The sequence below is a fragment of the Diabrotica undecimpunctata genome, chromosome 6 (genome assembly GCF_040954645.1).
Source record: "Diabrotica undecimpunctata isolate CICGRU chromosome 6, icDiaUnde3, whole genome shotgun sequence".
In the NCBI taxonomy this organism is placed as follows: Eukaryota; Metazoa; Arthropoda; class Insecta; order Coleoptera; family Chrysomelidae; genus Diabrotica; species Diabrotica undecimpunctata.
Window position 1 is genome coordinate 23,255,177 of NC_092808.1, and position 17,572 is coordinate 23,272,748.

Consider the following 17,572-nt stretch of genomic DNA (forward strand, 5'->3'; position numbering starts at 1 on the left):
TTGATTGCTCATTGTCTCACAGGACCGGCTTGGATAAAATGCATCTGCCGGCAGTACGAGTAAAATATTTTATATCATGTATACGTATACAGTAGAATAAAAAGGCATTGATGAGTTATTGACAACGAAAACATTAACAACATACAATAACTGTAGTTTTAATGTTTTACATAAAATAGAAAAAACCTACATAATTTCTAGGAAAGAATTTGGAAACTTGGAAATGATATTATTTATAGATATTATATATAATATTCAAATTTCCAATTCTTTCATAGAAATTAGATTTTTTCTATTGTATGTAAAATATTAAAAATACAGTTATGTTGTTTCTATAAATAGGTCTTCATTTCTTTTGTAAAACTTCTGCTACAAATTACCATCATTAACATAATCACCTAAATATGGCCATAAACTTGTTTGTCATAATTAGTATTTGATAAACTCCAAGCTTTCCCTATTTCACCCCCTACCCATCCTTAGGGTGAAAGTGCATTTGGAAAACGAAACTACACTTCAAAATTTAGTCCGAGTTTCAACAGAGAGTATGGAGTCCCATAAGTTTAAATCCGGTGAATTATTTAACGGTTGCGCTTAACTCGTAGTGTTAAATGTGTTGTGTTTTTTACAAAATACGGAACAACTTAATGTAAGTGCTGCTGTAAGACGTACTTCGTTGATGACTGGTGTTAGCGAAAGAAGCATTTACAATTTCAAAAAAGAAAAAGAACAGAGTGGAACGTTGAAATCGCCAAAAAAACGTAAAAAACGAGTGTGTCAATCAAATTCTAGAATATTCACATATGACGAGGGTGTAAGAAGTATTCTACGGAGAATTATTCATTGTGAATTTTTCATGAAAAATTTGCCGCCATTCTTAAAGCATATACATAACTTCATACAAGGTAATGAGAATATACAGCCGTTGTCTCTTTCTACTTTATACAGACTTCTGAAAGATATTGGATTTGTTTATAAGAAACGTGGCCGAAGAAGCATCATGGTGGAGCGAGAAGATATTATTCATTGGCGCCATAATTATTTGAGAACTATACGACGTTTGCGAAAAGACCATTGCAATATCATATATTTGGACGAATCGTGGGTTAATGTTGGCCAATCTATAAATTACGAATGGTGCGATACTACGATACAAAACAGTCGTGATGCTTTTCTCAAAGGTTTAAGTACTGGCTTAAAAGCACCTACTAAACGAGGTCCACGATATGTTTTATTGCATGCAGGTTTTTCAGGAGGTTTCCTTCCTGGCACACAGCGTGTTTTTCTGGCAAAGAAAAATGATGGCGACTATCACGATGAAATGGATGCCGCATATTTTGAGTCGTGGTTTAAGGAGACAATAATATCAAATTTACCAAATAATGGTCGCAGGAATGTCACTGTAATAGACAATGCATCGTACCACTCCCGTAAAGAGAGATTCCCTAACAATTCCTGGAATAAAGCTGCAATCAAGGAATGGCTAGTGGAAAAAGACATTTTTTTCAAGGAGTGTTATTTGAAATCCGAGCTATTAGAAGCAGCGCGTGCTTTTAAAGATCAATACGATAAGTATCATCTTGATGAGTATGCTTCACAACATAATGTTTATATTTTAAGGCTTCCTCCATATCACTGCGAATTGAATCCTATAGAAATGGTGTGGAACCAAGTTAAGCGATATGTAGGTACCCATAATACCACTTTTAAAAACGACGAGGTACGCCAGTTGATCGACGACGGTTTTGCACGCGTCACAGAGCAAAATTGGCGCAATTATGTCACTCATGTTGTTGAGAAAACGGAAACTGAGATGTGGACTGCGGACAACCTGCAAGATGACGTAGACCAATTGATAATACACGCGAACACAGGGGAGAGTAGCGAAAGCGAATCCGACATCTCGGATGTAGAGGACGACTTTAGTATAATTAATTGAATATCTGTGAGTAACCTTGATTATTTTACACTGTATAACCAATAAAATGCATTTACCAGTCCAATCAGAGTATGCGCTTTTCGGATATTGGGCTGGGTGCACGGAAATCGAGTTCCCGGAGGTTCCACCCGGTATATTTATAGCTATCAAGAAATGTAATTTAAAATACATTTGTCAGTTTAATAAAGTATACAGTTTTATAATAAAATTCTCGCTAAAAACTTAAGGTCTTTTTATTCAAATTCATGCCTCTTATTTGGCTACTTGAAGGCAATTATTTTATCAATATATTATTTTATAATAAATAACAAAGCCCGGCGTAGAGATCTGGGTACGGTTCTGTGACTACCACTTGGACCTGTTTGTATCGCCAAGCACAAGGCGTGAAATCCGGCAATTGTGCATTCCTATATTAGCCGTACTGCACTCTCGGTGTGACATTTTTTATAGTCAATATTTCAGAACCTGGTAAACGGTTATTTAACTGCCATTCCAGCAGTGTCCAGTCTATCAAACATTACCACTGACTAATAAATAAAAAATTTATGTTAGTCGTTTCTTCATTAGGAAACGGTAGTATCGTCAAAAAAATAAAACTGAATAAAACTCATAACAAATGAGTTTGGAAGATAAATAAAAAACTAATTGTTAGAATTCCAAAGTTTACTTGAATAATAATGTAAATGTCCTTTAAAATACCAATAGAGGTACCAATAAGGTTCACCTATTGGTACGTATCAGATCAAATATATTACAAAAAAATTCAATAACCTATATCTCTAAAGTTTTATACCTCTAGAATTTTTTTTTATTTGAAATTCCAAGCTCTTTTTCGAGCGCCTGATAACTGAATGGAGAAGCTCTTTTGAAGGTGGAGAAAGAAGGAAAAATGCTTTGCCAAGAGAACTAAAACGCTCGATATCTACCAATCTATCTATATAAAAGGCTATAATGACAGTGACAGGTCACACTGTAATTCCGGTCACCTAACGGCGCCATCTAGGAAAGAAATATGAACTACCATATTTCAATCAAATTTTGTTTTTGAAATGATACTTTTAATTAATAATACTGTATTAATGATATATTAATAACTCATTTTAATAATATTTTTAAGGTAGAATTTATTATAAAACAATGTAAAGGTTTACGTTATTTTAGATTTAAAACCTTTTCCAGCGCCATCTAGGGAAAGAAAATCTGAACTACTCAAATCTGACATTTCATTCATATTTTGTTCTTGAAATGATACGTTCAATTAAAAATACTAACAATATTAATTACATATATTAATTTTATTTTTCATATTATTTTTTTCGCAAAATTGACAAAAATCTCTAATTTAAAGGTAAGACTTATTTTGCAAAATAATTTATATGTTAGTTTATATTTATTTGGTTTATTATGTAAGAAGGTACATGCTGATTTTGTACGTAGATCGTCATTTTTTTAATTACTATTTAAATGGGAATAAGCCACAATTAAAGGTTAAAATACGTTTATTGACGTTTTAATTTCCACTTCGGAAATCGTTCTCAAAATACAAACATTAATGTTGCCGCTTTTTTAGAGTAAGAATTGTGTTTTTCTTACACAATTTGATCATAATATATTATATATTAATAAATTGTATTTATAAATACATATTAAATTTAGATTAATAGCTTTAAATACTAATTATTGTTGTATATTGTGATTGTGCTATGCCAAACCAACTAAATAGTCTGTAGAAAGCTGATAAGCTTTCATATAAGATAGATTATTTTGAACAAGAAATAATGGCTGGACGTTTTTACTATTAATGCTCTAAAAGAGGTAAGTTTAAAATTTAGAATATATAATTTTGTATTAAAATGTTTTTTATGTATTTTAGTGTGTTGCAGTAGTTTTAAAACTAAGTGTATTTACTGTTATTATAATAGTTTGACAAATAGTTGACATTTTAAAAATTCCTCACTTCTACTTCTTCCTCACTAACTATTCTGATGTTTTGGCAACGCTGTACGGAAAGAATAATTTTGCGATAAAAAGATCGTACTGATGATTTAAATAGTTTTTTAGTGTTTTGTGGTGGGCGTAGAATAGATCGTCGGATCGTGACCTATGAGACATAATTGGAAAAAAGAAGGGGTAGCGAATATGTTAATACAGAACAAACACACATGGCGGCAACGCCAAAAGAGTATTATATCATACCTCCGTTGTTATTGGTCCGATTGGAGCGTGTGATGTGTTAAATGGAAGGTAAGGAAATAACGAATATATTAAGATAAAAAAAAACAAATAAGACAGCTACCAAAAGGAGCTAGATATCATAGGACACTATGAATAAAACTATATTTGCTATAAAAGAAATTTTGATTTATAGACTTAAAGAAAGCTTCTGGCTGAGTACAAAATAAACAAGTGACTGAATCCTAACATGCGACATAGCAAATGAAGGAGGAGGATATAACGAATATATTAAGATAGAAAAAACAAACAAAGCGACTACTAAAAGAGTGTTACACAGCATTTCGTTATTTATGAACGTATAGCGATATACGAGATATCACATGACATTATGGATGATGATAGACACACTATAAGGTAAAATTTGCTTTATTGACCTAAAGAAGGCCTAGGGCTGAGTACAAAATAAACAACTAGCCGAATCCTAGCATATGACTCATCAAATAAAACGACATAAGACATGTAGTAGATATAATGTATATAGCGTGCCATCAAAAAAATATATATACAGGATATAGTAAAAAATGATCAGATGAGTCAGAAGAGTATCAGATCATATTTTATATTTACTTGGTTTACATGAAAGAAGTTTATTGTTTTAAAAATTTAACGAGTGACTGTAGAGTGCTATTGATTGAACCTTCTGTCGCATGCGACGGGCAGAATTACTAGTCCTTAATAAATCTCCAACGATACCTTTTTAATGGCCTGTAGAAAAGTTAGAGAAAAACGATCAAAAGGCTTTCTAGTAACAAAATATTAAGGAAAGACTTAAAATAATCTCTCTCTCTCTCTCTCTCTCTCTATATATATATATATATATATATATATATATATATATATATATATATATATATATATATATACTAAACCTAAAACCCTTCTTTCTTTTCCGTATAGAACATTATTTATTTTCTTTCATCTTCTCGCCTTACTTATGCCCTAGTTAAGGAATAACAAGAATGAATAATGAAAAGAGTAAAATATTAATATTTTTCATTTCAGCACAGCGGTAATAATCCAGGCGATAATTGGGCAAAGCCAAATGACTGTATACAGTAATATTGTTAGGTATATAGTATTGATAACTTAGAACAATATGGAAACAAATGAGCGTATAAAAGAGTTATATCAAAAAACAAATACGGTATACAATTGATAAATCTCGATAGACCGTTAGGAGGGAATTGTTGGACAGAAGATTGATGAATCAACATGAAGAGATTAAACAAAACGAATCAGAAAAGCTAAATTCATATGACACAGAAAGAAAATTATAAAAGTAGCGAAGAACACCAGATAGCTACACTAGTTAAAAACTTACAGGTTTACTTCTCTTTAAGAGAAAATAAGAATAACTTACTTTAGTCAAAAAGATGAAATAATCCAATAAATCCTTATAAATGTGGCACATATTTTTCATTTTTTTAGATAGTCTCTCAGGTATGTATGAAAGAATGTAAACTAATACGCATTGAACGCATGAATCAACTGAATCAATGTATAGAAATAACATTTCGTGTTGAAAACAATATTCACCTTTACCCAAGTGTGACAGAAACGTCTCATTTAATTCCCCGCCCATGTATTTTATTACTTTAAAACATATAGGTATAAAATTTAATAATAGAAGGTTGGGGAGTTAAGGTACTAGATATGCCCAAGGCGGGTTCAAGGATAAAACTTGGAAAAACAAAAACACAATCGATACTATCGCATCCGATTAACTTGACGTTTACTAGAAAATAATTACTAGATGTATAAGATACTTCACGATAGACGATATAAAAAATGCAAAGACGATTTAAAATAGTAACTTCATCAGTTTGAATGTGTTTCTGTACTGCTTAGATTTCGACCGTCTTAACATAAGAAATTGTTGGAAGCACACGGTAATATTGGAGTAGACGACAAATCTAGGAACAATAAAAAATTGTACTCGCCACACTATGTTAGGATTTAGAATAAACGACAGCATTAACAAGAACAGAGGTGTAACCGTTATCTGGAGTTCCCTTGAATATACTAGAACAGATCGTCTACTGCCTTGTTTTGGAAATCTGCCGAGGAACCTTTGTGACGTCCGACTTTAGCATTCTCGAACCCTCGAGGTGGGCTTGGCCCATCGTAAACACCTGTGTTCTCTTTATAGGTTCGAGAAGGACGGGGTCATTGAACAGGCAGATATCGAAATACATTTTTCAGTCTCATCAGAGAACTCATCAGTTCTCCTCAAACATCAGGAAGAAGCAGAACTAATCTGACTTACTTATATATGCTCTCTGTAGTTTTTCGGATGCGCTTTCCTATTACGAACAGCCAAACCACCAAAAATAAATTTAACTCACGAAGAAAAAGACGCCTCACATAATTTGAAGAACAACAAAGAAATCATCGTGCTCCCAGCTGACAAAGGCAATGCCACGGTTGTAATGAATATTCAAGACTACGAAGCAAAAATAAACGACCACCTAAACGATACGACATATCAAAGAATCTCGACATATCTAGGAAAAGTAACAAAAACCAAGATCAAAGCCTCAGACATCAAGAAAAAACATCAGTTACATCTCATACCTAGAGAGAAGTCGTCAAGATATCCAAAATTTTAGGGCCTACCCAAGGTATATAAGGCAGGATTAACATTGCGGCCAATAGATACAACCACTGGCAAAATTTCTGGCTGAACAACTACAACCATATGCAGAGCAAGTGGATTCTTAAGTCAAGAATGCAAGCCACTTCATCCAGAGTATAAAATATGTGACTCTTGAGTCGGGAAATTTGTTAGTCAGCTTCGATGTAGTCTCACTTTTCACGAATGTTCGAGAGAAGTGCACCTTGATCAGCTATTTAAGTAACCGTATCGACCATGAGAGTCAGTTTACTTCAAGCACCAGCAAGGAGCGTTACTATCTGACTTGACAATGGCAAGTGCGACCTTGCCGAAACGCTGTCAAAATAATGGTTTTTCGCATTTTCTCAAAACCGAAATTATTCAACGCGGAGTCAAACCCGGAAAACCACAGATAGCTCCCGCGGAAATTTTTAAGTGTGCCAATCATAATTGACCTTTTATAAGTTAGCCATGGGATGAATTTCTCAAATATGGGCCAGCATTGAACGTGTTAAAGACAAAATTGTTACATTGGACGGACTGTGAAAGTCTGTCAAAATATTACGAAATATATGCAGCGATATTTTTGCATTGTGATTGTGTTAAATTTTCTAAAATATACAATCATACACCAAAAATACTTACAAGTTTATAATACTCTCTAATTAGATCTAATTAAGAAACCCCGTAATCTCTGGATTGGAATTACGATAATTAGATAATTGAAGACTTTTTCTAACGCTTCATTTGTCTTAAGAAATAATTAAGTTAGGTATATTCGCGTATTAATGTATTTTATTTTGAATATACGAAATTACGCTAATTTATTAAAAATACGTTTCACTTTCAGTAAGAATTAATGGTCACGTATGGCAAAAGATTTTTTCTTGTCCAAATAACGTTCTTGTCGATCTGTAACAATTAGCTGTTTTTCTGCTGAATTTCTAAAGCATCTCGGTAAGTAGTTGATTCACTTTTAAGAAGATCAAAAGTCAGATCAGCACATTCGAGTTAAAGAAGTTCTATTAAAATTTTATCACACGGCGAACCAGAAAGTGATGGTATGTATGTGTGGAGAACTATGTTCATTATCCACAGATCTTATTAATGAAATATTACTGACTTAAAATTAAAGGTATTGTAATATACCCGTTTTTAATGATTTGTTGAATGAGGCAATTAAACATGATATATTAACTGGACCCGGAATGTGTAGTTTGTACAATTTGGATAATGACTCTTTGGATGATCCCATGCGTTTGGTACATTCGAAAAGTATTGCTACACTCACAAAAGAGGCTCTGAAATACTGCTATTTTAAATAGATGGGCTGGAAAGCTACCATGATGAATTTTAAGTCTAGCAATAGTGGAAGCATATGATTTAGAAGGAGAAAATGTTAGGTGAGGATGAGGAATGCTATTGGGCAAAGTTGGATGCATTGAATAATAGTGACTGTTATGAGCATTAGTAATACTTTTATATAAAGTTTCCTATTTATTCCTGGCATCTTTCTTTATTAGTGACAAGAAATCATTATTAATTTCGATCGTTGCTTCTATTCGAGTTTCACAAGCAGTTTTTGCAGCCATATCTGCTTCTTCATTGGCAGTAATACCTGCATGTCCCTTAACCTAAACAAATTTGATATTTTTTTGTTTCCATTAAAGACCATAGATTAATTTTTAGTATTATATCGTTTTTAATTGTTTAATTGGAGATCCAACGAGTGTTTGCAAAACCTATTTGGAGTCAGATAGAACTACAGCTCTATTAACTGGATTTTTTTCACACGAATCAAGCACTCTCCAATCAAGCTTCTGCTACAAAAATTATATATATATATATATTTGAAATACGGTACTTCTCCACGTATTGGATGGCAGGTATAACAAATGCAAAAACCCACACTTACCCAGGAAATATAATATGCGGTTTATATAACAGCGTCAAGCTCATATTGAAAGAATGAGTATTTGTTAAAAAATGATGGTAACGTAACTTCTGTAGAGAATAACATAAGGGAACGGTGCAGGTCCTGTTCATTATTTACGAAGGTACGTTTAAGACGGTATTCCTATTCCTGCAAACTTTGTGGCTGTTACCTTTGCTTCCAACGTTCATGCTTTTATGTCCCGAAAAAGGCAAACTGTCTCTGCCAGGTAGCGATGATGCATTGTTAAGTAGGAAAAACTCTAATCTGGAGTAATATTAACATACAAATTACATGACGTATCTGGAAGATACGACGCAAGCACCTTTGTGTGAAACAAGGGCGCGAACAGCCGAATATTCATGGTAAGAAAAATATCGAAAAAACTGCATTTTTCGCGCTTATTTTTTCACAATCAAAAAATGACGAAGTCTTTGCGGAAAACATGATTTTCCTGCTGTAGGTATATATAAGTATAATTTACGTTACAAGATCGTAAAGTGGTGTTTTTCAGATCGATGCAAGTGAATTCCAGGGCGAACCGTAGGCGAGTCTTGGAAGCTTGGGGATACCTAAAAAACACTAATTTTCTGTCGTATAAAATATAAAAATATTTTTTAAGACCGACATTTGATGTAAACTAATTACTTATTTTATTTTAATATTTATATATTTTAATGACTTCTCGTAACGAGCTTTTGATTTTATTGGCAATATATCGTAAATCGCTTTCTTTGCTAAATGCTAGAATTTCATTTTCTGTGTCGGACAATTCAAAATCTGTCAAATAAGTTTGACAAAATTCAAATTAAAAATCAACTGTCACTTCATAATAAATTGCAACGTTGTTATAATAATACCGAAATCAGAGCTGACTGTATTATCAAATAACGATTGAAAAGATAAAAAATAGGAATCGGGAAAAACTTTTGGCAGTCCCCGACGTCGATTTTTCAGTCTTGATAGCAAAACGTTATTTTCTGGACAAAAAATTGACTAGAAAAGTGTATATTTTCTGGTCAATCTTAATAAAATTTTCTGATACCTAGATAATTTAAAGAACAGACGTAATAAACTGCAGAAGTTATAGAGGCGCAAACATAGACTCAGATCATTGCCTATATAACCTCAGATCTGTTATAGTGACCTCAACATTGAGGGCTAGAATTTCAAACACCAGTAAAAATGAAATGTGCTAAAGCTAAGAGACGTGACAATTGCAGAACGGTACTCAGAAAACATCATTAACAGGCTAAGAAATTAAAACGTAAATGAAGAAGGCCAGACAGATATAGATTCCTACAGGACCAGAATAAAGGAAGAATTGAAGCAGCAGCGAAAGATGAAATAGGAACATAAATTTGTGCCCGTAAAAATCATTGATTTAATGATGAATGCAAGAATGCAACAAAAGAAAAAAATGAAGCCTACAGAAAGATCTCGACGAACTAGAACAACTGTAGAGAATTACCAGACAAAGAGAAGAGAAGAAAAGAGGATACATAAAAAACAGCAAACTACTTAAATAAGGAACTTATAATATGTATATAGAAAAAACCTCAACAAGGAAAGAATTCAGAGCACTCTATAAGAAAGTTAACATCAACAGAAAATAATTGAAGGTAACCACAAGACAATGCAGAAGTCAGAATGGCCACCTATTAACAACAAGGAAAGATGTACTGAATAGATGGGTGGAATATTTTAGCCAGGCACTTAATATAGACGAAGAAGAAGAAAACTTGTAAGACGAAAGAAATGAGGTAAGGGCAATAGAGGAGAGGAAAGACGAAGCACCAACGATTCTTGAAGTTAAAGATGCAGTTAAAATACCAGCCACAAACAAATCACCCGGAATAGATAATCTCCCAGCTGAACTAGATAAAGAAGGTGGCCACGATACCATAATGGTATTACAGGAGCTTATAAAAGAAATATGGACACAGAACTCCCTCCCCAATGATTGGAATATTGGAATACTTTGCACCATACACAAAAAAGGAGATACAATTTGAATGCTCTAATCACAGAGGAATTACGCTTCTAAATACAGCGTATAAAATATTTTCCACAGTACTATGTCACCGTATGGCACCATATGCAGAACGGATAGTAGGAAAATACCAGGCTGGTTTCAGAGGTGGTAAATCAATAATTCATCAGATTGCAACCCTGACACAAATTTTAGAAAAAACACTGGAATATGGCATAGACAGAAGTGAATAGACGACTCTGTAAATAGAAATGTTCAAAGCAATGAAAGAGCTAGGAATACCAAATCAGTTGGTATATTTAACAAAACTAACTCTTGAAAAAGTTGAATGTAGAGTACGAATTCAGCGGGAACTGTCTGAACCTTTTAAAACAAATAACGGGCTGCGCCAGGGAGACCCTCTCTCCTATATACGTATACTGTTCAATTTATAATTAATCAGTGGAAATCCTTGTCTATGCTGATGATATCAATATTGTTGGGAGAACGGAAAACGCTGTACGAGAGGCGTATGTATCATTAAAAGAATCAGCTACAAAAATGGGTTTAATAATAAACACCAACAGAACGAAGTATATAAAAATATGCACGCAACCTCAAATCCTGCGACCACTTGTTATACAAAACTACGTCATCTAAGCAGTGAACGAATTTTTATACCTGGGAGCGCTCCTTAACACTGAAAATAATACGACCGCAGAGATAAACAGCAGAATTTGCACGGCCAACAGGTGCTATTCTGGGCCCAATCTCCTTAAATCCACAATTATATCGAAAAATACAAAAATCAAACTCTACAAAATAATAATATGCCCAGTCCTAAGATATGGTTCAGAGACCTGGACTATAGCAAAAAGTAATGAAAACTGTTAGGATGTTTCGAAACAAAAGTACTAAGACGAATCTATGGAGCACAATGGAGTGTAGAGAAGACGATACAACTTAGAACTTTATAGAATATACCAGTAACCAGGTATCGTAAAACATATTAATATAGGACGTCTGAGGTGGATAGGGCATGTAATGCAAATGGAACAAAATGACCCACCAGAAAACTCTCCTTGATAGACCCAGAACAAGGTTCCTTGATAACATCGATGAAGACATGAGAAATATGGGAATACGTGCTTGACGGAGAAAGGCGATCGATAGGGACGACTGGAGAGAAATTCTTGAGGCTAGAACCCACGCAAGGTTGTAAAGTCAGAATGATGATGATAATTTAGAGTCCATAATATAGTTTTTTAGTTATTTCCCTGAGCTATTTACAATGTCCTAACAAAAACTTGCGCGTTAACAGCGTTAACCGAAAAAAATACTTAAAAAAAAACTTAATAACACATATTAAATTAATTTATTTGTCTCTTTTAGGTTATATTTCGATATTTTTGTTTGAAATGACCTCCACTTGGAATGGCTAAAATTCGTCCGTTTAGCCAGGACCTCATACAGCAACCAAAGCAAAAAAAAGAAACAGTTTAAGAACCAACACGTGGGACAGAAAATAACAGATGACACACATAAATGCCAACAACAATAATTTTAAAATATGAATGAAAAGTGTATATTTAATAATAAGAGTTGTTCCCTTTGTGAGGGGTCTTTATTAAGTAAATATCTATCTTAAAATCGTTGGTATGTAAGCACACAATTGAAACGAAAACGGCTAAATGATTCAAGACGATATTGCGCCTCTTATTTATTTTGGTACACCTTATGATCTCACGCAATCTATTATCTACCTAATAAAGTAATAAACTCTTTGAGATATGACTGCTGATAGTAATAAATACGCCGGTCCGAATACAATGTAAATTCCTTCAATTCTCTCAGTAGAACTCGTTTTTGCCAGGCTTTATATTAAAATCTACCAGCAAAATATATAATTATAGGTTTTTTAACAAGATTAATAAATGATGATTAATTATTATGGTTATGATGATTGGAATTATTATTTTCCGTTGAATGTGTGTATAATCTGTTTTAGATCTAGACTTGTATAGATATTGACAGTAGTTTATAACTTCTGTTGTTTTTTTAGTTTATCACCGTAGATTATGATAATGAAGTTAATGAGGATAGCCCGGAAAATTTCACCGGGTGATTTTCGGTATAAGCAATCCCCCACTTACTGACCAATGGCTTCGGGCGGATGAGTTGGTAGGTGACAGTGACCTGGTGACCTGGAGGACGAGAAATCGGCTCGGATGTAGATGGCAATGGGAAACCACTACATTAAATAGTCCTAGTAGTCATCAAGGCGATGAAGTAAAAGACAAAACTCCATGGATATCGGATACCAAGAATGGACAGTTTGCTGACCACGACTTTTAAGGGTCTGCCGTTTAATTTAGGCGAATTAGTTTTCAAATAAAAATCAAACTCATTTGCCACAGAACTTTTCTCTGTATCCTCATCATTTGGCACAATTACTATTTAAATCACCTGCGTTTTGCCGACGACATAGTACTTATTACCGAAGATCTGGGCGAAGCACAACAAATGGTACAAGAATTAGAAAACGTATCTTCAACAATAGGTCTAAAAATTAACATCAGTAAGACCAAATTTATGACAAATTTAGTTCCCAGCGAACACCTAATCACCCAAAATCAAGTGGTAGAATTGACAGAAAAGTACATATATCTTGGTCATGAAATCAGAATAGGCAAGGACAACCAGACCTGCGAATTTCAACGACGAATAACACTTGCTTGGGCGGCGTATGGTTCACTAAGACACATCTTTAAGAGCAACATCCCGATAGCTATGAAACGGAAGACATTTGACCAATGCGTTCTTCCTATTATGACATACGGAGCAGAAACTCTCACGCTCACAAAAACAACAGCACTAAAAATGCGAGTGGCACAAAGGCGCATGGAAAGATCAATTCTCGGCGTGACAAAAAAAAAAGACAAAATAAGGAATCAAGACTTAAGAAAAAGAACAGGTATCAGTGATGTCGTCGAACGTATAGCCAAGCTGAAATGGAATTGGGCAGGTCACATAGCGAGACTGAAAGACACAAGATGGACCAGAAAATTAATTGACTGGCGCCCACGAGAAGACAAACGCAGCAGAGGACAACCACCAACACGCTGGATGGACGACATTAGACGAATATCCAAGAAATGGCAACAAGAAGCACAGAACCGTGAAAAGTGGCGAAAAATGGGAGAGACCTATGTCCAGCAGTGGATAGAAGAGGTTGCATGATGATGATGACTATTTAAATGGGAATAAGCCACAATTAAAGGTTAAAGTACGTTTATTGACGTTTCAATTTCCACTTCGGAAATTGTTCTCAAAATACAAACATTAGTAAATTAAACAAACTTTTCAACAAAAAAACAAAATTTATTTAATTTACTAATGTTTGTACTTTGAGAACGATTTCCGAAGTGGAAATTGAAACGTCAATAAACGTACTTTAACCTTTAATTGTGGCTTATTCCCATTTAAATAGTAATTACTTTAAAATGCCACAAGAAACTAGCTTCAAACAATATCATTTGGCATGTTGCCTGCTCCAAAAACTGTAGGGTATTTCCATTATTTTATTTTTATCAATTACATTGATAATCCAGGAAATGAAGCATTTCACCTCGCAATTTTTTCGTCCTGCGTGGATTGACTTGAAATTTTAACAGAAGGTAGGTAATAGCCTAAGGATCAAAATCTATATCGAACCAAAGTGCGCCAAAGCCTTGGGGGTGGTTGCCACCCCATCTCGGGGGTAAAAAATTTTTTTTACGTTTTAACCACATATTTCGATTAAAAAAGTGATTCTAAATAAAAAATGTTCTATACATTTTTTTTGTAAAACTGATATTTTTCAAGTTATTCGCGATTGAAAGTAACAATTTTTAGACGAAAAAATCAACGTTTTTAATCGACTTTCGCGAATAACTCGAAAATGGTGCATTTTATCAAAAAAATTGTAGAAAACAAATTTGTAGCTTTTAAAAAGACAAATACAATTCATTTTTTAAAATGTTTTTGCGATATAATAGGAACCGAAATACGGCCTATCAATGTTCAGCGGTTTTCTTCAAATGCCAAATTTGAAAGATTCAAAGTCAAATATCAGGAAAATGGTGCATTTGTGGAAGAAAACTCATGGAACCTTTTTTAAAGAGCATAAATAGACCTATTATATATATAAAAAAAAACTATAGCTCAAAAATTGAGTGAGTTATGATGAAAATAAGGTCAATACCTCCTTTTTTTTACGAAAAAATCGATGAAAACAACCCCCTAACTTCCCCCATAATTAAAATCGATCTTCACCCTTCTGCAATTCTCTTTGTACATGTATTGTTAATACGCCCAAGAAGTTTGACCCATTTAAAATGCTTAGTTTTAGAAAAAGTACAGCTTAAAGCGAGAAACGATTTACAATTTCATATGTTTTACCCCAAATTGTAGCTTTTTTAATGACTAAAATTTTCCTTTATTTAGCTTTGTTGTACAATGAATATTTGGCGAGATATAGCCGTTTAAAGCATCGATTTACGATCAAGCACCATCTTTTTCGAGCCCTTTAAACTCACCCCATTTAAAAACCAAGGGTTCCAAAAAGATTTAATTCACAGATCCTTGTAGCTCTTAAAAACCTCTACAAAATCGTTTTTGAAGAAACACTCTATCGTTAAAAATGAAGGAAATACGTTAAAAAAACCAATTAATTTTTTTTATAAAAGATTTGGAAGCTTTTCTCGAGCAGATGCGGTACGAACAGTTCATCAAAGCTACAACGAAAAACTGTGCGGTTAAGCTATCATCCCTTCTGCCCACTGTTGATGCCTTAGATGAGCATTCAAAAAGATGCTATTACCAAATTCAACAGTGGCTTGGCAATGAAAATATCAGAGCAACAGATTGGGGATGGTATTCCAAAGATGGTTTGTTATTACCCGTACGCATGAACAAACAACCTGCACCCGATGAACTTTTGAAAATTTTTTTTTGCCAATGCAAAAAAGGATGCGGCGTTTCATGTGGGTGCAGAAAAGTTAGTTTATACTGTAACTACTTGTTCTGGGTGCTCAGGTGAAGGGTGCAATAATAGTCCACCAATAATTGAAGAAGATGAGGATGACATAGATCACGATGAAGATGTAATTGATGACGAATAAAATTAATATTATAATTGTTTTACCTATAAATGTAAATATTTTCAACTATTTATGTAAATGTATAAGAATATATGGTGCCTTTTTATGTTGATAAATTTTTTTGTATTTAATTCTACTTTTTTCAATTTATATCTATTAAATTAGTTTATAAAAACTGCAATGTTGTAAAGGGTGATTTTCAAAAGTTAAAAAGTTGCAAAATTTTGGCAAAAAATTGTTTTCACCTATAGCACTCATAACAATTGATTTTTAAGGGTTGAAAATTTATGAAATTGTATTTTAAAGTATAAAAAAATCACTATTTAACTAATCCAAACCAAATTTCACTCATGTTAAGATTTGTAATTTTATTTTACAATTTTTGAAAATTAGAGGTAGTTTTCACCCCTAAGAACAATCAGGGTTCATCGGCATGACATAAACTATAAAGCAGAGGGTGAGTTGAGCTTAAATCCAAATTTTTGTCCAAATCGATCCAAGGCGAAATCATTTTTTAGAATTAGTAATTTTTTTACATTAATCTCTAACAAGGGTTGCTTTTTAAGGGTTGAAATATGATGGAACTCTATTCAAAAGTATAAAATAATCATTATTTAACTAATTCAAACCAAATCTTACCCATATTCAGGTTTAATATGTTATTTTATAATTTTTGACAATTAGGGGTAGTTTTCACCCCTAAAACCCTTCAGCGCACTTCGGTTCGATATAGATTTTGATCCTTGGGCTATCACCTACCTTCTGTTAAAATTTCAACTCAATCCATGCAGGACGAAAAAATTGCGAGGTTTTAACTTTTTTCGAGCTTCATTTCCTGAACTATGATGTTTCTTTTGATATGAAGCGAAGGAGAATCACATTTTTACAGCTTCTAAAAGAATTTTCTGTCTTGCTCTTTCCGTTTGAACTAATCCCAGGAAAATAGTGTTAAAACGCAGGTCAATAAAAGTGGCAAACATATATTATTTGTCATTTTCATCGAATTTGAAACGCTTTTTAAGCTCATCTTGTAGTGAAGATCTCATTCTTAATAAATTTGGTGTTTTATGTACTCTCTTCATCTCTAGGCGTATACATTCGAATATAACATAATTCGAATATAAATTTGAATGCCCTACGTCCGAACTTCTCGATCGACGATGTGAAATAATTCGAAGTCGTGGAGTAAATGATTTATTGGTAGTTGATAAATAAGTACACTCAACGTACCTTTAAACTGACTTTACGTACTTGATGAGGTAAATATTCTAATTAGACTACATACTAAAATGAGTTCAACCCAAATAAAATTACAATTCATCAATAAGGCCCTTGCCTTGTACCTTGAAACTTGTATCTTTGTGCCTAGATGCTTGCACATATATATATAATTTGAACTATGAAAATGCAACAGAATTTAGACTTGACCTAATTCTAGCGTACCTCGTAATTAAAGTGTAGATATATAAAGTAGACAAATTAAGAATAATGTGAGTTTAAGTATGTAACAACATGTGAAATTATTTCAGAGATACAAGAAATACCTGTGCTGGTAATTTTTATAGTCTCTTCGAACGGTTTAAGGAGTTGGATGCATTGTTCCATTATCTCCTAATGAGAAGGTAGTAACCCTGTATTGCCCATTGTAACTCTTAAGTTACATATTGAAGAAGGGTCATAAAATACTTTCTAAACCTAATATTTCTGTAAACGTCCGTTGTTTCTATAAGGTTACAGA

The 17,572-nt window shown here is 33.4% G+C and overlaps 1 protein-coding gene across 4 annotated transcripts in view; it reads right to left on the bottom strand.

The window, feature by feature from the left end:
- Positions 1-17,572, bottom strand: part of chb (CLIP-associating protein) — a 125,825-nt gene that overhangs the window by 70,891 nt on the left and 37,362 nt on the right. The gene's annotated exons all lie outside the window — the stretch shown is intronic.